This window comes from Cyanistes caeruleus, chromosome 12 (assembly GCF_971803275.1).
Source record: "Cyanistes caeruleus chromosome 12, bCyaCae1.hap1.1, whole genome shotgun sequence".
NCBI classification, from domain to species: Eukaryota; Metazoa; Chordata; class Aves; order Passeriformes; family Paridae; genus Cyanistes; species Cyanistes caeruleus.
Window position 1 is genome coordinate 10321287 of NC_141712.1, and position 24186 is coordinate 10345472.

The following is a 24186-nucleotide window of genomic DNA, read 5'->3' on the forward strand; positions in this document are numbered from 1 at the left end:
GAACGGGACTGAGACATTTCACATGAGCACGTGAAATGATCAGTATTAAAACAATGTGCCTGGTAGAATTTCTTTCTCTCAATGATTGTCTCCCTCCTTGCCAGTATGTGGCAATTTGAATACAGAGATATAATTGTAGGTTTATTACTGATCACATAATTGTTCCTAGCACATGCAGGATTGACATGCATGGACACTCAAATACAGCATTTCAAACAAAGATCAGTGTGCATAAGAGAACCCATGTTCAGCCTGCAGGTAGGTGCTCTTATGCACCAGCCCATGGTCCAACACTGCAGAAACAGCTCCAGAATCCTTCCCCTGTATCTGCTGGCCATGGAAGTAACCAACAGGATGAGTGGGAGCCCATCTCAGCTCAGTTTCCCAGAAGGAAGTCTCCTGTGTTGGGATGCTGCATCCATCTACTGCTGCAATTTGTTTCGTTCTGAGTTGTACTACAGGAACTGTTTATGAAACCATACTATGAAGTTTGTTGTAAAATAATCCGGGTTCAAAAGCTTTTGTGAAATGCTGGTGGCAGACATGAAGTTGGCAACAGTCTCCTAAATCAGTTGTGCTATATTAGACATAGAGGAACTTTATCTAAGGTTATCTTTTCCCCACCAGCTTTTGTGTATCTTATGTCACTAAATTGACAAACATACCACAGAAGCTGACACGAAAAGAGTTGCAGAACTTGAGCCTTACCAGTGAACACTCTTTCCAAAAGGAAACCTCACACTGGCATTGGCTTGTAAAAATATATGCAGATGACCCAGATAAACCTAAGTCCCTAGTTTTCAAACATAGAGACAAAAATAAATTGTGTCCTTGTGTAAATGCATGCCAGGAAAGTACAGTCATGAGGATTGAAATGATGCCCAGTTTTTGCTCCCACTCTCTCAAGCACAAAACAATCAGAAAATAAAATCCACTGGCTGATTGCTTTTGAGGTTTCATTTAAAACATCTTTATAACTACAGTGTACTTCCTACTCCTACTTACTCCTGCATCATCAGTCATGCACAGCATCGTAAAATACCATGTTTGTCACTCTTCTGAAATGCAAAGGTATATGCAACCTGAAATATGTTGTTACAGTATGAGTGATTCATACTATGATGAAGTCTTACTATGATGGGAGGACAACAGGCCATTCAGAGTATGCCAGTAACTAATTTTTTTCACAAGTTATTTATCAGTCTTTCAACACATAAGCCCATTTTTCCTATTAAAACACACAGAACTAACACCCAGGAGCTAGCAAAAATGGTGGCATTTTGCTTCTGTTCACAAAATGTGGGCTGAAGTACTGGTGACCTAGAAATAGAAAGAGCTTTTTACTGTATAAAGTAAGCATAAAAGGTTTCAGACTGCAAGATGCACAATGGCTTCATCACAAAATGAGTAGAAACCTTTCATTTCTGCAGAGCCTGGTCGTTATTTGTGAGCTGTGTAACACAAGAAGCCCAACACAGAATTTCCCTCTAATTAGCAACTACGTATGCCCAAGTCAATTGACAAATATGACTTAGAAAGCCTTAAAGACATAATATTTGCAGTGAAATCATTCCCCCTATTTTAAACAGAAGATTAGGGTAAGAGACACAGGTTCACAATGAGGATCTCACCTTTTATTTCTCTGCCTGGACACACCGTTTGAGAAGCAATCTGTCCTGTAAGACAAGAAGAAAATATCTTTGCTGTTTTTATGCTGACAATTTATTTTTGTGGTCCTAGAGATCCTCCTTTATCATTGGGTATTAAATAAAGCACTTGCTGAGGAAGGTGAAGGTTCTATTCAGGTTCTTAGAGGTTGAATAAAAATTGCAGTTTAAGCAGGGCAAAGCAGAGCTTGAAGTTTACCTTGCCGAGGTTTTGTGGAGTAGAAAGGATCATGTAGTATTGAGCTTACAATAAACAAGACCTGGAAAAGGACTCTGCATGACATTAGGAGGCAGAACATAAGCTGATTTTTCATATCAGGCAGTAAAATAAAAAAAAAAAATAGCAGATTAGCCTAATGAAGTGTCTTTTTGTTCATATTTTCCTATTCTTAAAAAATAAAACTATTTTTCGGGTTTCAGAAAAGAAGGAAAAAAAATTAAAGTAAGGAATGTTCTCAGAATTCTTGAAACAAGTCATTCTTCATATTACTACTTTTTATGGGAGTGACTGTCAATCATCAATCTTCAAAACTGTCATAAACACCCACACATGCTATTTCAAAGATACCTAATGTAGGATATATAATACCATATTTCAAGCTGGATTCAAAGCTTTTCATCTATCTAATAGTTAGGAACAAGGAAAAACACAAACATCAAATGAAATGAAATGTATTTGTTGATGCTAACTGCAAATATTAATTTTATAAAAATTAAGTCTATTACACATCCATTTAAAAATAATTTTTCATGTCTGAATGATGATAGGGATCCTGAAATGACTGCATCCATAGAGAATCACAGATCCAAGCAGCTGATCTGCCAGACAGGACCAATATTAAAGTGCATGCCATGGCTTACAAATTTCCTCATTTCTTAAAGAAATCAATAATCTTTCACAGATTTCATCCCATTGTGACCTGATCTTAGATACTCATCAAGAATTTATAATGCATAGAAGCAGGGAGGGGAAATTCCACAAACTCCTATTTGTGGAAAGCACTCCCCCTCCTCCAAAACAATAGAAATATTCATCACAGCTTCTAGACCTTTCCAGATTCTGTTAGCTAGGTATATTAAAGACAGAAAAGATGCATGACAGATTTTTACCCTGTTTTCAAATTATTAGGAAAAATAATCACAACAGTGTGTTTGGAGGTGCACAAGGAAATAAATTACAGCTTGTTCATGCATGTAAACTGGTCTACACAATCCCAGGAGGATTGCCTGGAAAGAACTGCAAAGGAATATGGACAGAATGGAGTAAGGAGAAATTATTAGGACAGAAAACTTTTAAGTGCTTTGCTCTTTGATAATCTTTGATGTTTAGAGGATCAGATATTGTTTCATACAATCTAGAAACTTTACACATTAATGCACTGATGTGTTGTTGACAACTAAATGGACCACAGCTATCCATGCAGATTCATCAAACAGCCCAAGGACATGGCCACAGGGCACTGAAAGTGTTCAGAGCTTCCCTAGAGGCACTAGTGATCCCTCATTGTGCTTTGTTCCAGCAGGCCAAAGACCTCACAGGATACAACCAAACACCAGCCTGAGATAAGCAGTGGATGCTAATTAAAAGGAAACACAGATTCAAACAAATTTTGACCAACATTCTCTTTTTGTCACATCCCTTAGGTGGAGAAAGTTCAGCAATGGCTGGGGAGCACAGGACCTGCCAGAAAAAAAATGTGGGAGGAACAACTGGGCTTGCCTCCCTGTGGCTGGGGCAGGTTGTAGGGCCACATGGGCACCAAGTGCATCTCCCTGCATGGGTCCTCCCTCTGAGCTGGCACATTAATGGAACTTCAGGCCCACTAAAAAATGCTGGATATATTTCTCAATCTCAACTCCAGCTTTCAAATGAGTGCATTATTTATTCATTAGTACTACATTCAAAGTGCTGTTTCCCTTGTTACTTGGTGAAATAAATGAAAGAATAGTGATATCACTCTAAATCCCAATTTACAGTACTTGCAAGCCCCAGATGACTGCATCATAAAATTCTCCTTTCCCTCCCCCTCTCCACTCCTTTCTGCCTTGCATCTGACTGAAAGAAGAAGTGCCCACTGCAAGGAGCTGAAGGCTGACCTGGTGGCCTGACCTAAGCAGAGGAAGATATAACAATGATCAATAGATTCCAAATGGGAGTAAGAACAGTCCTAGACTCAGCATTTGGATCAGAGGATTGGGCTCTACATGTAAGCACCTGCACATGCACCTGCAGATACATTTTTCCTCTGGAGAAAGACTGAAGAGAGAAAGTAGGGCAGACTGAACCATACAGACACAGTGCACATATGTGGAGAATATTTTCAATTCCTTGTTTGCTTACTTGTCTTATGAAAAATAAAATATTTATCTACAAAAATAACGTAGAGTTGATAAATAACTAAATCATGATCTTGATTTTTTCTTTGGGACGCACACCAAAATATCTCTGGTTCTCATGTACAACTGAGCTCCCCATAACTGTGATACAATTATGATTCAGCTTTCATTAAGTTACCTCTGGCCAAACTTGCAAGCTTGCCAACTTGCTGTGAGAAATAGAGAAAAATACAGGGAGATTAAATAGTGGGAGGTTTTCAAATCCAATAGGTTTAGAACAAGTTCAAATTTTATGTTCAGCTACTGGCCTTTTATATAGGAGAATTCTAGATTTGGCTATCCAAAAATTCAGTTTACACTGGCTTTGGGGTCCTGATCCCTGCTACTTTTGACACATCATTCTTGTGAGGAGAATCTTAAACCCAAATGCTTAATATAGCAGACTAATAAGATTTCAAAAGTTTTTTAAAGATCAATTATTTAAAAAACGATAAATTTTAAACTCCATCTGGTGATTCTCAGTGTCCTGTCTGCTGCACACTTGAGACACAGCAATGTGGAGTTATGGGGGTGTAATTTTTCAAAGGTGTTTAGCACCCACTTCTGACAAATTTCCATAGTCACTTTAACTCCAAAGACCCTATGTGTCATGGGAGAACAATACTTAAAAGCAACATTATCTATCACCTCTCACCTTTCAGTTTCCTTGGAGCTGCTGCTGACTATTAAGACATTTGAGTTACTTTAGTACCAGGAAATTTAAATTCTTATCTCCCCAAATATTCAAGCTCCCAGGAAATAGCAGATGCTTGGCCCACACAGATGTGTATGTGTGTAAGGCTATGGGAAAGGGGGAGTGAAGATATGTGTAAGGGTGTGACAGACTAGGAGATGGCTCCTGCCCTTCACTGAACTGTCAAAACACCTAGCTACCTTCAAGCAGGCAGTAAAATACGAGCACTGGCTGTTCAGGAGAGGCAGACACATCACCTGTGACTTGAGAGGAGGATCTAGTGTGAAAAAAAGCAAATTTAGTCATTTCTACTTGAAGAGGTAACTCAAAAGAAGCTAAAGTAGAAAGAATTAAATTAAACCAAGGTCAAAATGTAACCATTCCTAAAACAGATTTAGGCAGCAAACCCCAAACTGCTTGAGGACACAAAAACTGGTATTTTATCTTGAAATCTAACATGCACTATCTGGAAACAGCATTGTTTCAATTATGAAACAATTCACATCTCAGCTGACACACGTAATGAAGCTTGCTACTTGCCTAGTACATCATTTAAGGCAAAAGAAAAGAGGGTATGTTTTATCATGGTCTTTCATATCTTTGTCTATTGTTCTGCAATCCATTTGCATACCTAAAGGGAAATGGCCTTTTTAATTTCTTTCCCCTCTCCTAATCATCTGAGGCCTATTTAGAAGTGTTCTGTATCCTGTAATCAGGCAATTTATACAGTGTGCACCCTTAGGCTACAGCCATTACAAACAAGCTGAAAAACTCCTTTACAATAAATGATTTAGCATGGGAAGACACCATTCATAATTAATTTTTTTCTGTTTGCATTGGCAGATGGTCTCAGACATTGAAACATGGCCTGTTGCCCACACCTTTATTCCAGAGAGAAAAGGGTAGCCTTAGAAAAAAAAGAGAAATGCCTGTAAGACTGCTTCATTTTGGGAATAAACATGTTCCACAGCTTTTCATGAATTTGTGCATGCTAAAGACTGAATTCAAAAATTGTGGAAGTCAAAGGAGAATAAATCCCATTAGCTTCTGACCAGGACCTGAATTAAAATCACAAGGAAAATATTAACTTGAAGGACGGTGTGACTTTTTTCTGTTATTTTCCATAAGGGTTATTTCTGAAGCAGCTTTAACAGACATATTGCGAAGGTGGACTTGAAAATGATCAGCTTTGGATTTCTGAAAGCTGGGTACTCACTGAGACAGCAAATAAAAGAGAGTTCTGCTACTAGCCACATTTTAAAACATGCATTTTCCTGCTTGCACAGAAGGACAGCTGGTGGCAACTTCATTCTCCATTTACTTATGTATTTGCTCACTGTTTACACGTTGCTTTTCAGTACTTTAAAACAACTTCTGGTGCACTCCTGAGTTGTTGGCATCACTGCAAACTCCCCCAGACTGAGATCCAGCCAAGCTGACTGTCATTTTAATGGCCCGTGCCAGTATTTTGTTGATGGTGATAAAATAGTCCAAACTACTACACAGCAAATTCCTAATCTAAGAGAAAATTTCTGTGTCATGACTCAGAGTACTCTGACCCTTCCTTTTGATCTGTAAGAAAAGAGCAAGCTGCGTTTCTATATGTGATCTCTAGAATGTGATCTAATCAAGTCTCCCTGAAGCCTGCAATGTGTTGAGTGCTGGTACTGAAAAAGCCCCTGATTGCCCATTCAGGATGGTTTGTTTGGATTTACACACACACAAATGCAAATTCCCTGGATGAGCTCCAGGCATGGCACAGGGGTTACAAGATGTTACCTGGAAATGCAGTTAGCTTTAGCTGCACCTCATATTTGTGGTATCTAGTCATACCTTTACTTGCCAGGAAGACACATTTACCATAAGCTCCTAGGGCCAGCAGCAGGTAACCGGGTGAGCTGGATGCTTTCCAAGAGGTGATACGATGTGCTTTAGGCAGCAGCCCTGCACAGAGGAGTTATACGGCCACAGACCTCCCACCGGTCTCCATAGGCCTTACCAAGTTCCTGCTGGCTTCAGGTCCTCTGAAAATGCAAGAAACAACTGATTCTAACACCTACAGGCATTGTGTGCTATGTCACAGTTTCCAAAGAAAAAAGAAAATAGGAGCATTCCATCTCCAAACACTTTCCTGCCCTCTGAATGTGATCCTCAGCACTGCCTGAGCTCTGTGGGCAGAGCCAGGCCCGGGGCCAGGCCCGGGGATATCCGGCTGGGGGAATGAAAGTGATACACCCTTCCACTGTGCTAAATCTTACTGACTTCTGCTTTAACAGGGCTTTGGGGATCACCAGAGCTGCTCAATGTTGCTTTGGTCTTCTCTTTTTCCCATTGTGCCAAAGCCTACTTGCCTGATAGATGTGTTGAAATGCCAACAGGAAAGCTGTTTTCTCTCTAATTTCAACCTGGCTCAAACCATCAGTTTTACCACCACACCACAAGGATTTGTGAAAGTCAGAGTTTTATCTGATTTAGAAAAAATAAAACCTTGGAGTTTTCAAGTTTTGTCATTTATCACGTGTCCTATCAGTCCCATGTCAGATGAGAACTGAGGAAAAAGCTCTCTGAAAGAGCTCCAATTCTGAAGAAATAATAAAGTGTTGTTAAAATGGCATTGTTCTCTCTGCAATGCAGAACCATCTGGATACTAGCAGAGAATTAGGAGACTCTGGATATGCCACTGGCCTAGGGAAAAATACTTTCATAAAACCAATCTGCTTCCTTCAGATGAATACATCACTCTCACTGTTTCTGCCTCTCTATGAAATTTCAGCAATACCTGTATTCATAATAATTGACTACTACTGATCTTCAGAATGAAAATACGCTTATTTTATTAATTGGACCAAATCTTAAGGCCATTAAAAGGTTGTTTTCTCAGCCCTTCATTATGTATTCAATAGAGATGGTAGCCAGGGTGGTTTTTTCCCTTTCCTTTCAGCCACAGAATAGGAGCTCTCTCTTCTCCCTCTTTCCCTTACTGATAGACACTTAAAATTCAAATTACAATTATACTAGACCATAAAAATATACAGGTAAGGCAGATGTGAGCAAGCTACTTGACAGAACCTCTTTATTTGTTTGGATGACTCAATAAACTGCAGAAGCTGAGGTCATCAAAACCTCTCAATCATCTTGCAGTCTAGTGCCAACAGCTGTAACAAAAACTGGTGATGTAAAACATGTTAAACATGCCAAACCCAAGTTTCAGACAAGCCAGTCTGTAATAGGACTATTTTCTACTTGAACATTACATGGCAGTGTGCTCAGATTTATTTATGCTGTTCTTAATAGGAATAACCAGAAACCCTGTTTCAAGGCTGAATGCAAAGTCTGTTTTGTCATGAAACAGCTTGAGATCTATGATGCTTTCTGCTCCAGTTAGGCAACACACAGGTATTAAAATTGGATTTTAGAAATTGGTTTCATCTTTTGTAGGCAAAACAAAATAAATAAATTCTTATTAAAGAATACTAATTGTTGCAAGATTGGGATGAGAAAGAAAAAATACATTTATTGCCTTTACCATTTTCTGCCTCTTCCTTTACAACTCTATTTCAGTTAGTCAAGAATTCCATAAAAAAAGCATGAATTGTACAAAGAAAAACAAAAAGATCAAAATTGATTGATAAAATAGAGAGGTCTTAGGCAGGATTTCAGATTGTGAAAAGCAATCTTCAGGCAGAACATGTACAAATTGCAATATAGGTAAATTATATTGAAGAATATTAGGGAAAGGAAGTAAATAGAAAAGAGAGTAGAGGCAACTCTCCATGGTTTTCCTGGGACACCACTGTGGCAAGCCGAAGGGTCAGATTCCAACATCTAGCGCACAGCACGTACTGCCACACAAGTCTAAAAAATTCTGCTGACACTCGTAAATTGCCACATGTTTGGATTTCCAACAAGATCTCACAACAGGCTGTGTTACTGCAAGTCATTATTTCCTTTGGGGGAAAAAATGTCTCTAGTGATGTTAAAAGTCGTGGCAGGATGTACTATAGTGTCAGGAGAGCTCACCAGGGAGCATTCCTGCCTCAAGGCCAGGAGGTTGGATATAAATTCTGCACCTGGTATGGGGCTGGGGGGAATGGACTAAAGTTTATCTCAAAACTGTAGAGAGGCAGTGGTTGTGGACAATGCCCCACTGGCAAAATCCTGGGAGTAAAGGCAAGCAGAAGCAGTGCAAGATTCCCATGGCTCACACATTTCCGAACTCTCCTGTATGGAATGTGTGTCTGAAAGATGCTTATGCAGCACTTGCCTTTTCAAAGGTACACACTAAGCTGTAATGAGCTTTAGAGATTTTTCTGAGAGACCCATGTTAATTAGCTGGTCTGCATTCCCCAAAATCGGAGACTGCAGAACTGTGTCTAGTATTTTCCCATAAATACAGGGTTTGTATCCGTTGGGTTTTTCTGGAATATGGAATCAGGGAAAAATGATGAGAAAGACTGAGTCAATGTGCTGATTTTTTTGTCCAAAGTGATTCAAAAGATGCTTTATATTTTAAGATGTTAATATAGAAAATATGATTCTTCCTATATGCAGGAAAAAAACCAATAGAGGATATTAATCTGGATTGGTTTAAAACTAAATATTAGCTGCCTACACAAAGCTAGTATCTTGCCTGTTTGTCTCTGACATTGGCTTAAAAACACATGGATTTGAGAAACATTTTTGGTTTTCACATCCTGTTAATGTTGTTGACCTAAGGTTTGCAGGCAGCATACAAAGCTGTTACTGTATTTTTCCAAATTTGAACACAGAGAAAAGGGGAAAAGTTTGAGTACCAACTTATCAGTACCTATGATAGGCAAGACAAAGCTGAGTTTCTTATGTGAAATGTTTTTCTGAGTTTCTTAATAGAGTAGAAATTAAACATCACACTATCCTGAAGTGACTTTTGTCTCCATAACTCTGCTGAGAGGCAGTAAAGTGCAGTGCCAAGGTGGGAAGCTCACAGTCACTGAAGTTTCCTGCCATGGACACACAGGCTGACCCAGGACTAAACCCAAGCAGGTCTGAGTCCCAGCCCTGTAGTCCAAATTCTGCCAACCCACACGAGGCCTGTGCTCCCAGCTGTGGGTGAGGACTGGCTCAATGACAGGCAGCAGCCACTGTGAACAGGTTTTGCACAACCATTGCAACAGTCAGTAGCAGATTGTGCACCAAGATCATGGAAAAAGAGTTAAAAAGCCCCCAAATTGCACAGAGCTTCTCAATGTCCATACCTAATCCATCACAAACCAAACAATGAATATTGTCTTCCATCATCCCCAACACAACTTTATTATTAACTATATTTATTGTTTATAAGACTTTTTAAAGTCTGACTTCTGACTTCAAGTGGAAGTAGAAGAAATACTATGAAAGCAGTACCATGATCCTCTAGATATATTTTAATTTCAACATTACTGCTTATTTGTCACATGATATTGTTGAAGTTTATAAAAGAAGTCACAAAACCCATTAAAAAGCAACAATAGTCATTAATGAAGAAACTAGAGAAATTTAAATTAATACCTTTTAATGAATCATATGTTACCTTCTCATAAAATATCACAATTGACATATATTTATGCATAATATGTACAATGCAAAAGTGAGTTAAACAAAGATTTGTACTGAAAATGAAGGCTTGACTTAATTTCTTAAATTCTTAATTGTACAACCCTGTAATGGGACATAATTTATCAGGACTGTCTCAGCACAAAAAAACTAAAATTATATACTTTTAGCTAATAAAACCAGTTTGCCCTAAACAGGCTTTCAGAGGTTTGACCTTTAACTACATTGAAAGTAATCCAAAGTATTCTGGATTTATTGGACTTTGGAAGAGCAGTTAAGAGGTCCTGATTTAGAAAAGCCCATTTTAATCTTAATTTGAACCATGATACATATTTAAACTTTAGTCAGGCAACAGTACAATGCTACCATCAATGGAGTTGAAAATAGGAGGATTTTGGACTCTTAGTGGTGTGGCCTGATGCACCATGGTTCCTCTCATTTAGTGGTATTTCACACATAGTTCTTTAGCAGATGGAAATGATGAGAAGAAAAGACAAAGGACACAGTCTAACATTTAATGAAGTAACCTTATGAAAGTCTTGAAGAACATTTTGGAAAATAAATATCCACTCTTTTTGTTTTCATAAAAGTGAGAATGTGCTTTGCAATGGGGGAATTTTCTTAAAAGAGTACGGGAGGACATGGCATATTGATTATATTGTGAAATAATCTGCCACATACACAAATACCTCAGTTTTTATGAAGTCCATAAAATATTGATGGCAAAAGTTTTGGCTTCAGCTATGCAGATGTAGATGACAATACTTGTAAAAAGGAATTAAATAATATTATTATAACAGTCTTATGTTCATAGGAACTAGTGACATGATTATACCATTGTTTGAATGGAAAGTAATATAATTTTTAAGTTTGCTTGGTTTTTTTATCTTCAATTTCTCAATTGAAAGAAAACATGGAAAGAAAACATGCTTTTTTAACAATAATACTTGCACAAAACCACACACAGCTTACACACAAGTATATATGAAAGAAATATTATTTTTCAAAATGTACCAGATTAAAGTCCTAGATCTCAGTCCTCCAGAAATTTACAACCTTAATTACCTTATGTTCATGAATATGTCACTTAGTCAATGAAAGTAGTTATATCTTTTTTAAAAAAGCAGATACATAGGAGTAAGTAAAGACTTACTAAAATCATTGGGGAACTCCAAACCCAGTAGCACGTCTAATTTACCTAATAGAAGTCAAAATACAGTGAGTCAACCCCCTGCTCAGTATAAAACAGCACACCTTACTGATGTGAATGGAGCTATGCTGACTTACACCTACTGACACAGCAGCCCAAGAGATGCAGAGGGAAATTCTGATCCTTGACACATTCTAGCAACTTCCATCATTCCAGCTATGAAACACTGTCATACTGTAATTTCTGAAAATTTAACCATTTGGAGGAGAAATGTGAAAATACTGATTATTTTTTCTTGCCAGATGACTTGTTCAAAACACAGAAGTGAAATAAGTTGCAAAAATATTCTCCATATAAAGAAAGTTTATTTTGAAGAAATTAAGAAAGTTAATCTTAGTTTACGACTGCTTTTGTTCTTTTCAGCAAATAACATTTAAATACTTCACACAAAAGGGAAGCCTAAGGATGTTTCATCGTAAAGTAGCTGATGCTGTGGGTTAACACAGTTCCTTGAGACATCAGAGTCCTTAGTCCAGCCTCTGCTGAATTCAGTGCATGGGCAGAAATTCTGGCTTTTCCATTGTATGGCTGAACTCCTGTGATGTGAGGATTCCCTCTCTACTCGACACACAAGTTGACCATGCGAAGTGAAACATTTGTCAGGGTAAGGATCAAAGCACACATCATCTGGTGGAAGGCTGAGGGCACCCTTGGAAGGCAGGAGGACTGAGATGTGCTTGAGCCAAGGCATCTCATGGCATTTATTTGGAAAGAGGAGACAGTCCTCTTGGACAGTCCTCAAGTAGTTGGATGAACTTAGTCTTTTATTTCCTTGGCTTCCATTGCAGAACCCCAAAATATTTTGAAATATCAAACCAGTTCATTTGACATTTTCAAAATGAAGCATTTCAACATTGTGTTGAAAACATTTGTGAGTTTTGTTTCTACTCAGACTGTTTGTCAAATAACTTCAACCACTCGGAACCTTTTCTCTGCAATAAACATTACCCTGATTTTCCCCCACTCCTTAGCTTTGCTTTTCTAATGGCTAAGCCACAGCCCTACTGATGCTTGGTAAAATTTTTGTTCTGTTCTATTTCAAATGGTAATTTTAAGTAGAAGGCTTCCTGTAATCTGCAATGCAACAGCCTGCTTAGTCAACACCAACCCTGTGAATGTTTAGGAGACCCTATGGTGTTTAGAAGGAAACAGGATATGTAACATTCTGCTAATTGAATAAGACAGCTTTTATTACTAAGCAGCGTCTTTCCATTTCCCACTGAAGTCGAGATATTTACATACACCTAATACTTCAATTTACAGGCTATAAACAGCCAAGTCATTGCAATGCAATTATTAATTGCTGGTGTATTTGCATACAAATTATTAAGCAGTTAATATTTTAAAGGAAAGAGCTGCAGCTAATTTTGGCCTCACAAGACAATTTGTCTAATGACATATTTCCTAGACCTCAGAAAAAGCAGACATAAAAAGAGAGGTTTACACTGGTATAAGATGATTAAAAGCCAGAATTTTTAATAACTCATTTCTATATGTTTAGATTTGTTATATATATGAGCCTTAGCTGTAGGTTTCAGTGGACCGTACAAAACCATGCAGAAAAGAAATACCTGGGTCATTTAGACCCACTGAAATGGACAGCACAAGTTTCAAGGAATCTCTGTGATCTTTTAGTCCATGTTTTTATTCAGAGAAAGAGAAGAAAGGCCAGTGTTGTACCATATCACAGCAGGCAAATTGCTCTAAAATGTGTATTTTTGGTTATTATCCTGTGCTGAAGATGCAATGATATCAAAAAATATCTTCCAAGCTTTACTGAAATCTTAGAATGCTTTGTAAGGAAAAAAAAAAAAAAAAAAAGGCAGACTCAATATAAATGATGACATAGGAGTGTACGTATTTAGGTCATATAACTAGCTGGAAAGACAAATTAAAACTTATCCTGACTTAAATGTTCTCCTGATTTAAGGGGAAGAATTTGGCAAAGCTCAAATGTGAGCACCTGCTTCTAAACACAGAGCTGAGCATTTCTGCCTTTTGCTAAATGTAAACATTATACCATGTACTAACTGCAGTAGAAACAAAAGTGCACGTCTTTTTTCCTTGTAAACAGAAATGGCATTAATAGCCCTTTAAAGACATGAGCTATGTAAAATGTGAAAATTTTAAACCAAAACCCGTTTTTCTAGGGAATAAAATCAATAATAACAAAGAAAAGGTCATCATTACAGGTGTGTGCTAAAGCCTAGTGAAATCAAAAGGCAATTTCACAGTGTTTGAAGTGCTGGGTATTTTAAATACTAAACTAAAGTAACAGAAGCAATTTCCCTATCAACTGCCTAAGCCTGAGTGCTTCACAGGGGTAAAAAAAAATACATTTAATCACATTTACTTGGTTAGTTACTATGCATTTTATTGACTTTTTTATGCTCAAATCCTATGATCTATCCTGTAAGGAAATATTGCAAATATGAGTTTTGCCTGGAAGTCACTGAAGAATACATGAGAAAGACTCATAAAATCTGATTCTACAAAGGCTCGGCCTCAAGTTACAATCAACAGCCTTGGAGACCTCACCAGGGACTGCAAATGGCAAGGAAGATATTTGTGTGACTGAATTGTACAGAAACACTGTGATAACCAAGGTCAGTGTGATTACTCCAGAACTTCAGTGAGGCACACAGTCTTAGTTGTATGTTAATGGTATTAATCTGACATTGCCACTGGCATTTTCTCCCAAAATTTACACCATTATTATTCTAAAATCGCTATTCAGTGATCGCTAATCACTTTGAAAAAAATTTCAATTTGCTAACAAGTTTCAAGGGCCCATTAGACACTCTCCTAGTTTCTATCTTCAAAGAAGAGAACAAGAAAGTTCAAAGATTACAAAGAAAGGAAACAAGGCATATTTCAAACTACCTGTGAAGGAAATTTAAGGCTTGCTGGTTTTAAGGTTTTCTTGTCATCATTCATTAACTTATTTGCACATTCAAATCCTCAAGAGAGTAAAACTCAAATCCTGACAAAGTAACTACACAAAACATTATTTTAAATTTTGCATGTGCTGCTCAAAGCCTTGTGCTCAGAGCTACAGAAATATGTGTAATCTCAAACGTGGTGCAGCTCCTACCTTGACTGGTAACTGTTAGTAATAGGAGCAAAAGACATTGCACTGCTGGTGCCAAAGCTTTGAACAAAATTACTTCCTTTAACACACCGCCACCTTAATTATGTGCTGGGGAACATAAAGCAGGTCAGACAATTTGTACTGGGACATCATAATTCCATCAGTATAATGCTGACATTGCTAAAGATTTATGAATGGAATGTTGCAGTTATTTTTTTAGTAAACATATCAAGTTTCACTACTGGTGGGGCTGGAGGTACTAATTAGCTTTTGTTTTGGGTGGGGTTTTTTTTGCAGTGTATCATATAAGATGTGGGGAGCAGAGGGTGGAAGGGAAGGATCTGTGACAAAAACAAGTACACACAATTTATGTATGGCCTGTAATTCAAGCAGATGTTCTTATATAGGGGCTGCAGGGATTAAAGCCTTTCTGCACATAATTCTATTTGTTAACTACCTTCTGTCTGCACAAACCTTCCAGCCAATGACAGAATTTTTCTAAGCCAAATTTCTTTAAAAGCAAAAAAGAAACAGTAGACAAACTTAAAAATTTCTGTTGTTAGGTCTTGGGGTTTGGCAGTTTGACTGGCTGTAAGCACTTTGACTGGCTTTAACCTCTAAGCAGCTGGGTGATTCCATTGGAGATATTATAACTGCATCCAACAACAGTGACCTTGGCAGAGTTTCCTTTGGATATCCATCCAAACCAGCACTTGACTACTGTTGGCACATATGCACTGATACTGCAGAAAGAAACTGTACTCATGCTAAATCTGAAGAATTGATATTTAAATAATATCCAGACACAGTTCAGGAATATTTTGCATAATCATCTTTTACTGTGTTACTGCTCTATGAAAAGTTTGTGGATTCACAAATGCTATGGATCTTGAGCAGGATGCACCTCAGTGCATTTCACTGTTTCTCAAACTATCTTTGAAATAAAGAATATAAGTCAAGAACATGATCCTATAAATGTGACAGCTAAATATAGAATCCTTAAGGTTATAAAAGACCTATAAGATCATTGAGTCTAACTGTAAACCCAGCACCACATTTAACCCTAAACTATATTCCCAAGTGCCATATTCACATCCTTTTGAGCACTGAAGAGTAGTAACATAAATTTCTGATCTCAGAATAAAGATAAATATTAAATCTTTATCAAGAGATTTGCTTTCAATTATTCTCGTATTAGAGTGCTTCCAAAGAAATCTGGATAGCATCCAAATAGTTTGGGATCACTTATTTTCTTTGAAAAGGATTTTAATATGATGTTGATCATAGACACTCCCATCTTCTTGTGCTTCAAATATGTGACAGCAATGAAACCTTTTTTTTAATGCCAGCCAGCTGTAGCACCTACTCTTGTGTTCACTTTTCATATTTCACTCGGGATTTGAAGCTTTGTATAGCAGGGCACATTAACTAATTGTAGTCTTCTTACTTAAGCTTTCATCTTCATGGCACTGAGTAGAAAATGGAGAATGGTACTGAATCCTCTGCTTAGGAGTACCAGTGAGAGTACTGCACATATAGGAGGGCTTTTGTCCCATATCACTCTGGAACTGCCTTAGAAATTCTGCATAGAAAAGAAGGAAAAACCCCAACAAATTATCCTATAAAGAAAAAGACCAATCATACTTATTTCTTCCTGGGTAATGTCATACATACTAATTTACTAATTTTTCTTTTTTTCGGCATATCCAAAACAACTGATCCTCAGAAGCTGTGTTTAGTCAAAAAAAGTAGCATCATCAGGGTATGACAGTGGAAGCTTCAGAGGATAAGACAAATCAGAGATTACGTAGCTGAGAGACAATCCTCAGTGACAAGTGGTGCCAAAGTAAAACCCTGGATAGGAACTTTATGATCTCGAGGGAGAAAACAATCCTCAGAGTGATTTAAAAATGAAACCATGTAGTCTGAAAACTATCTTATTCATGTTCCTATTTTTGTTTCTAATCTTTGCATGCTTTTGCATCAGATATTAGAAGGAATATTTTTTGTGTGAAAGCTACACCTAAAATGACATTAAAGTGAAACTACAAGCCCATCCATTTTTGGTAATATAAGGCAGAAATTGCTTCCTTATTCACTTGCAATCTGAAATCTGCCTGAATCCAGTTGTTCCTGCACAAAGCATTAGAAAATCTCATAATACTTGAATAATTATTTTTAAGCTTTAAAAATCTGCTCATCTTCACTGAAAGAAAATGAGTGGGAGAAACAGATTTCTTCCTTTCTATATCAGAGACTAATACCTTCTTCACACCACTTTTAAAGACTTCATTGGTGAAGAGTCCATGGTGAGAGATTAAAACACAGGATAATGACACAAACTGACATGTTGGAAGAAGGAACAGATGGTGACATGCCAACATTACTGGTAGGAACAAGAAATTCAGAAGTCTAAGAGGAAGCAACAATGCAGTGCACAGGAACAGCACCAAATGAAACTTTTCTTCTGTGCAGCTTTAAAGACTATTACTTGCCTGGATCAAGGACTTGTGCCACCAGTGGTCTTGATAAGAAACATATGGATGCTTTTTACAATGGTGTGAGGATGCGATTCTGGTATTATTAGATCAGTCGACAGCATTCCCCCAGGCAGTGGGCATATTGTGAGCATAATGGTATTAATTCTACTTCATTTGCTACAGCTTAGTTGTTTCCTCTGCATCAAAATCCTCATAATGAAAGGAGAGAGGTCAGAAAGTTTTCCAGTGTACTGCAGGTCCACTGTAAGCCATTTGGATGCACATTCCTAAATCACTGTTACAAAGGAGAAGTTTTTAAAAAACAGCAGGTAACACACTGGCTTGTGAATATTTGTGCAGTTGAAGGATTGCTCATGAATGGAAAGTTGAATGGGAAGAATCTAATCACATACATGGAGTATGAAAGATTGGTTTGGTGACAAAATCAAATCTCATTCTAAAAATCACATAAGTGAAAAACAGATATTTTACCCATTTATAGTTACTAGACAAAGGGATTCTGAACTCTCTTCAACCTTTCTGAGCTACATCTTTTTCTTAACCAAAAGGATTTTTGCACTCAAAAAATCTATAATGCCTGCTGTGTACAGAGTTTGCAAAGATTTCTAATGAGCACAAACTCTTAAAACCCCTCTTCTTTTTTTAGATAAACATATTTGATCTTTCTAGTCATTATCATTTTAACTTGCAAAGTGACATTATGCCAAAAAGAAGGAATTCATAAATTAGTTCCAATTTAGAAAGTTTTCTTGTCATTGTATAAATGACAGATCTTTAAAAAGACGACTTAAAATGAAATGCAATAAAAAAAAATTCACTTTTGTGTCAGGTTTTTCTTTTCTCTCTCTCTCTTTTTTTTTAAGACTAAAGAATAAAACAATGTGCTATCGAGAAAGAAATGAGTGGTACAAAAAAAATCACAAGTGTGCATGGACAGGAAATTCATTTAAATCCTCAGATTGTTTTAGGAAAGTTTAATTTGGTTAGGACAGTAACAAAATAAAATGCAAGCAGAAAACACTTTGTAGAGATAAATTCACTTTTCAGCAGAAATTAATAAAGCAGGACTCATATCCAACTTCTTATTTCAAACCCTGCTGGTGGCTGGAGCTATTGATGTTTGGGATGCAAACCTGCTCTCCTGAAGTCAACTACAAGTTTGCTAATTACGTTACTGAGCCAACATCACACTAATGCATTTTGTTTTTATTCCCCAAGGACTGCAGAATTTAGATGCAGAGTTGGGTTTGGCTTTCAAATAGCTTTAATGTTTGGGAACACTTGACCTGAATTCTTTGAGCAGAGTGTGTTTCTGTAGTGAATTGATGATACGTGCAGAAAAAGATCGTGAGCACAACTGATGTCAAGGTGACAAACAGACCAGAAGCAAATGGAGGACTTCCCTCAGTGAAGGGGAGAAAACAAATTTAGGGATGTGTGTGAAGATTTTTTACGCTAGGAAAGGAAAGCATTCAAGTGAGACACCACTCCAGGCAGTGACCACAGAAAACTCCTGGGGGGCTCCTGTAAGTGATCCTTCAGTGGATTCATTACTTCAGCTTGTTCTCAGCCTAAAATGGGATTTATCAGGGGTCCCACATGCCTGTTCTGGACTTGTGATTGGAAAATTCATCAAAATATCTATCAATGTACTGTGATGGAGCAACTTAACCACACAACCATTGACCTACAGGAAAAGATTTCTGGACATAATTTTGTTTCCTGCTAACTGTCCAGAGTTACACACATTTCTTTCACTCTAAGATCTACCTGGCATTGTAACATTTACTACCCTTTTTAGTAAGTACATGTTTGGTTCTGTGAAACTGATATTTTACTGCCCTCCTTTTTCATTTCTAGATGTCTTTTCTGAAAGCTTAATAACTTCCAAACAAATAATTAAAATTAAGTTAATGGGAGCTCTGTTTAACACCTCAGGTTTGAGTATTCACTTCTTAATGAGATTTTATTGCTATTTTTAGCTTCAAGTTTTAGGCAAAAAAATTTATATAGGAGATAGCTGCTTTTGGTCTCTGAAGAAATAATAGTACTGTTGCTTGCATCACCACGCTTAGTGAAAGGCAAATAAATTAATTTCTGATGCATTTTCACCTTTGGCAGCTCTGCAGAAGCTCATTTGAAAAGCAAGTCTTTAGGCAGCTCAATGATAAAAATGTGCAGGTTAAAAAGTACATCTGTCAGATTCCAGTAGGAATCAAAATACAATAAAATACTCTGGTGTTTGTACCAAAAATAGGAGCAGAGAGCTAAGAGAAAACCACTTGATGTACATATCTACTGCCCTAGTGCTGGTCATTTTAACAGAATCTATTATTTCTGTCTAAGACAATAGTGATTGCAGGACACAGCTTACAAACCTTCCCTAGTGAGGCAGAATTTGTTTTTCAATACCTTTTTTATTTTGTAAGAGAAAGTTGAACATACAGATATTCTAGATGTAGTGCCAAAGTGTATTTCAGACAGTCCTGAATGAATTGTTCATTCCTGAGGTGCATTTCTCTGAAGTGGTTTTTGGTTACAAGTAGGTTCCCTTGTGAGTTTGCCCACATGCAAAGGACCATGGCACATTTCATGGCACATTCTCCTTTCAGCCCTGGATGTGCAGGGGAAGAGCACCAGAACTGGACAGGAATGCCACGGCACTGTGGGATCAGCTTCCAGTCAGAGTCAGTCCAATTATTTGAACATTAACAACTGCCAAAGTATAAAGAGTTCAAAGCCTCTCATGGGTTGTAACTTCTTCATTCTTCCTTAGGAATGCATTTAGAATATATCTGACATCTCAAGCAACCAACCTTATTTCAAGGGGGAAGTTTGGACCTGAGTCTATCCAGCACAATTTCAAGATACTGAAGCTGCAGCTGATAGAAACTTCAACACGATCATTAGAATGATTTGCAATCACCACATGCAAACTTTTCTGTTTTTCATTTTTACTTTTGTAGTAGACCTCCTTTTACTACTTTAATGCCTACATTTAAGGCAGAAAGTGAAATGATATTTAGGATAATGTTTTAGCGTCTGTTTCACAATGGTTTTTATTGAAGCTGTAAAGCACTTGCATGCATAGAGAAAAGAAGATGCATTTTAGAAATAAAACTATTAAGTAACATTATCTTGCCATGGTTCATTCCCACTGGGATAGAAGAACCATTTGAAAAGCATAACTGAATTCAGCTGAAATATGATAAATTTTTATCTCCATCTTACCCACCTTTTCAGCACTGCATGCTGATCAAGAAAGTAATGAAACCATGAATGTTTATGTTTAGAAGCTTTTGTCTGATCATATGTTATACAATACCTTCATATTTTCCCCCTACTACGTGAAGTAGAGAATAACTTGAGTATAACAGCTTCCTCCTAGAAAGGAGGATGAATATATATGTTTCCATATCTGATTTCCAATATACAGTTCACCAACAGCAATCAGTGTCACAAATGGATGAAGATATGAGGAAAGATGAAAATATGTCTTTGCATATCATGGCAAGAACAGAGGATTTCCAGGTAACAAGATGAAATGGCTATTTGTATCTGGCACAAAATCACAGAAATACATATCCAAAGCAAAATTTACAGAGAGAGCTTCATTGTAATTTTTCTTGTGGTCAAACACTAAGTACTCCATATATCTTCTTTTGGGAAAGCAGACAATGTCAGGGACCATAGAGATATGTCTATTAATTATCTTGAAAAGATTGTTTACTGATTCTTTCCAAATAATATAGAAACTGCCTTATTTAATGAATAAATATAGCTATAATAAATTCAATAAAAACATAAATACAATTTTATGAATAAAAAAACCCCAAATAGATAATTGAGAGTTAAATTAGTATGTATTTCTGAAATGTAGGCCCCATATCCATTCTGTAAGTCACTGGATCTATAAGTGATCTGCAGACAAAGAGATCAAAAATGCCTTTTGAAGTATATTGGTTCTCCTACCACCCTTATGAACACTGCCTCATATAGAAAAGTAATATTAAAACCCGAGTACACAGTAGGGAAGCACCATCTCTGCTTTGCAGATGGCCAGCTGAGACATGAAGAAATTAAGTGATTTTTTCAATGTCAGACAAGAAACCTGCATCAGAATGGAGAAAATCTAGGCCTTCTGAGTCTTGGCTGATTTCCTGAACAATCAAACTATTCTTCTGTTCTGGCATGAATAAACCTCTGGTTGCAGATTGGATTGGTGAAAGCATCAGTTCATCATGGGATGAAAAACAAAAAAGAGAAGAACTATCTGACACAGTACAATGTAATCTGTACAGCAGTTTTCTTCTCCGAAATTATACCCCGAAATCTCAAAGTTAAATAACACAGTAATTAAAAAAAAAAAAAAAAAGGCAAAAGAAAAATTAAGTATCTTAGACAAAGAGAAAAAGATGTTTCAACTGAGGCATGAAAATAAATGTAGATAATAATTATCACTTATGCAATGCTTTTATCTTCGGAATGCTGTATAAATATTACTTTAAAAGTCCTCACAACACCTCAGTAGGTGGGAAAATATTAAGCATAATGTAATAAGTTATATCCTCATATGATTTAAACCAATTTTCATTCTAGAAAGCCAAGTCAAAAATAAGGTTGGGAGGCTAAAAGAGTTTGTTTAAAGCACCTGAGCTGGCCACATTCTACAGAAAAACCTCCACTGCCACCTAAGAGGACTCTGGTTCTGACAGGCATAGATGAGTGAGCGTTAATTAATCCAGTTCAGGCTCAGCACAGGCTCAGCAGCCAGGGTTCAGAGGACTATGCAGCCTAGCCCAGACTCCAGACAAATCCTGCAGGATAGCTGGTCTGGATTGCAGGGTCCACTCACAGGATGTGAGCTGGCTCATTAAAAACTCAGTACCTTCTAAAAAGGGCATCCTACAGCCACCACGTGGCACAGGCACTTCCAAGGCTGGGGAGGTAGAACTGCCTCCAGAGTTTTCTCCTTTGGCTCAAAGGCAACTGGGCAGGCACACACCAAGAGGCTGCTTTTACACATGATGGAGCTGCAGTGGGGATGGAGCTTTCCCACCTGCACAGCCTGCCAAAATAATGTAAAAGGGCAAAAGGGAAGGTGGTAAGTCTAATCAAAGACAATGTTTTGAGCTGAATAAAACACTTAACTGCATGGAAAATTCCATTAGGTTGATTAGATACTTGCCTTAGGGCCCTCTTAAAACACCTGTTAAAAAAAAAAAAAAAGATAGCTATTGCAATGCGACTTAAAAATATTGGAAAAGCAGGAAATGGAGCTTATTAGAGCTCAAATTAGATCCAAGATTTATGTGAAGAACAGTTGGCCTCTTTAAAAGGCCTACTTAATCCCTAGATGGTTTTTATTGTTTCTATTATTATTATTTACTTATACAGTGCCATAGGTATACATGGCACTTTACAGACAAATAAAAGAAAACATGGGTCCTCCCCCAGAGAGTTTACAGTACCTGATCCAGCAAAGAGTTAAGCACATGAGTAACTTCATTTGCAGGGCTAACCTCCCTTGGAACCAATGAGATTTTTCAAAAAATCAATTTATTGACATGATTATCTCTTCCAGGTCAGACCTTCTCATCTCAGACATTCAGTCTGAAGCCACAGGTGAAGAACCCAGCTCACTGGAATAACTGCTTGAGTTGGGTGCTAACTTCTGCTGAGCAAACCATACAGCAGGATTTTGTTCCAGGTAAAGATTTCCTTCCATGATAAAGATAAGCCAATGCAAAGAAGGAGGAAACTAAGCAGTTTTTGTAACTGGTAAGTTTGCTTCAGTGAAAGTCTTTTATTAGTATTTGTAATATTTTCTCAATTGAGACATAAAAATTAGTCAGTGATTGAGAAACAGCTCCAGAACATGGCTTGGTTCTGGAGAAATGGGATGTTTGTTGTGTTCCTCCTTAGTGCACCCCAGTGGGGCAGGGCTGGCTCTCAGGGATGACTGGCCAGAGCTCTCTGTCTGCACCCTGAGGCTGCAGGATTGGATGGAGCAGCACGAGCCTTACACCTCAGGTGTGAACTCTTATTCTATGCAAGTGTGTTCTTCACTAAAGGAGCACTTCTGGAGCCCGTGAAAAGCCCCACTGCTCTTTTGTGTTTTGTCTGGAAGATAAGGGGATCCTGTTCTGCTCCTTACTGTCCTGATGCCCCTACTGTGAATGGAAAATTGGAGCTACCTCAAGCCACTTCTCTTTTGGAGAGTAGTAATGGCTACTCCAAATGTGCAACCCTATTTGCCTGCATATAAACTTTTAATAATGTTCATTAAACTTTATTAGAATTGTTCGTGCAGCCAGATCAGGGTTACAAATTAAAACCTCAATCCTGCAAACACTTATGGAGCTTTATTCATGTAACCAAAAGGAAAATTTATCTTTCTATACTCACACACTTAAACTGAATCTGAAATGTAAATACAGTGCTATTTATTTTCTTATCCTCTGGCATTAAGGTTAAAAACATGCAGGCAGGAAAGAAATTATATGTTACTGGTGTTTAAAAAAAGAAAATAACTCCGCAACCTTTTGGAAACTGCATTTAAACAAAAAAAAATTACGTGGAAAAAAATTTCTGGTGCAACAGACTTGGAAAAGTCAATGAAAAAAAGTGAACTGTGAGTGTAGGTACATAATGATACACAGAAGGAGAGCCAAGGGAGACACTGAAGTCTCTAGAAGTGTTGTAAGGACTTTATGGGCAAGAGGATCAGATCAAATCAGAGCCTGATACAAGAACCCAGTGAAGCTGGAAAGAATTTTCCTATTGATATGCTTTGGATCAGATTCAGTGACCAACAAACTGCAGGATTGCAGGTGAAGGAGCAGTCATAAAACCCAGAAAGAGTTTTAAAAAAAGCAGACATGGGTGTCATAAAGCCAAGGTCAGGCTCTATCACCAACACAAGTATGAGTATGAGAGAAAGTTAATGTTAAGTACAGTATTTATGATTATTTATTTATCTTGGAACAAAAGGTAAATTAATCCATTTATTTTAGAAAGCATGTTTTTTTATTCCATTGAGTAATTTCCTTTGAAAAAGAAAAATGTTTCCTAAA

At 37.4% G+C, this 24186-nt stretch overlaps 1 protein-coding gene across 4 annotated transcripts in view; it reads right to left on the reverse strand.

Moving 5' to 3' along the window:
* LOC111934608 (uncharacterized) overlaps positions 1 to 6937 on the reverse strand; it is a 76339-nt gene extending 69402 nt beyond the window's left edge. Inside the window, exons 1-3 of one of the 4 annotated variants that reach the window (XM_086847081.1) lie at positions 6865 to 6937; positions 6598 to 6761; positions 1632 to 1676 (exon numbers count right to left, since the gene is read on the reverse strand). The gene's annotated coding sequence lies outside the window, so the exon portion shown is untranslated. Of the gene's footprint in view, positions 1 to 1631; positions 1677 to 6570 lie in introns of all 4 variants that reach the window. The other 3 variants (XR_015275206.1, XR_015275207.1, XM_086847080.1) reach the window with 3 other exon arrangements.
* Positions 6938 to 24186: the final 17249 nt, after the last annotated feature.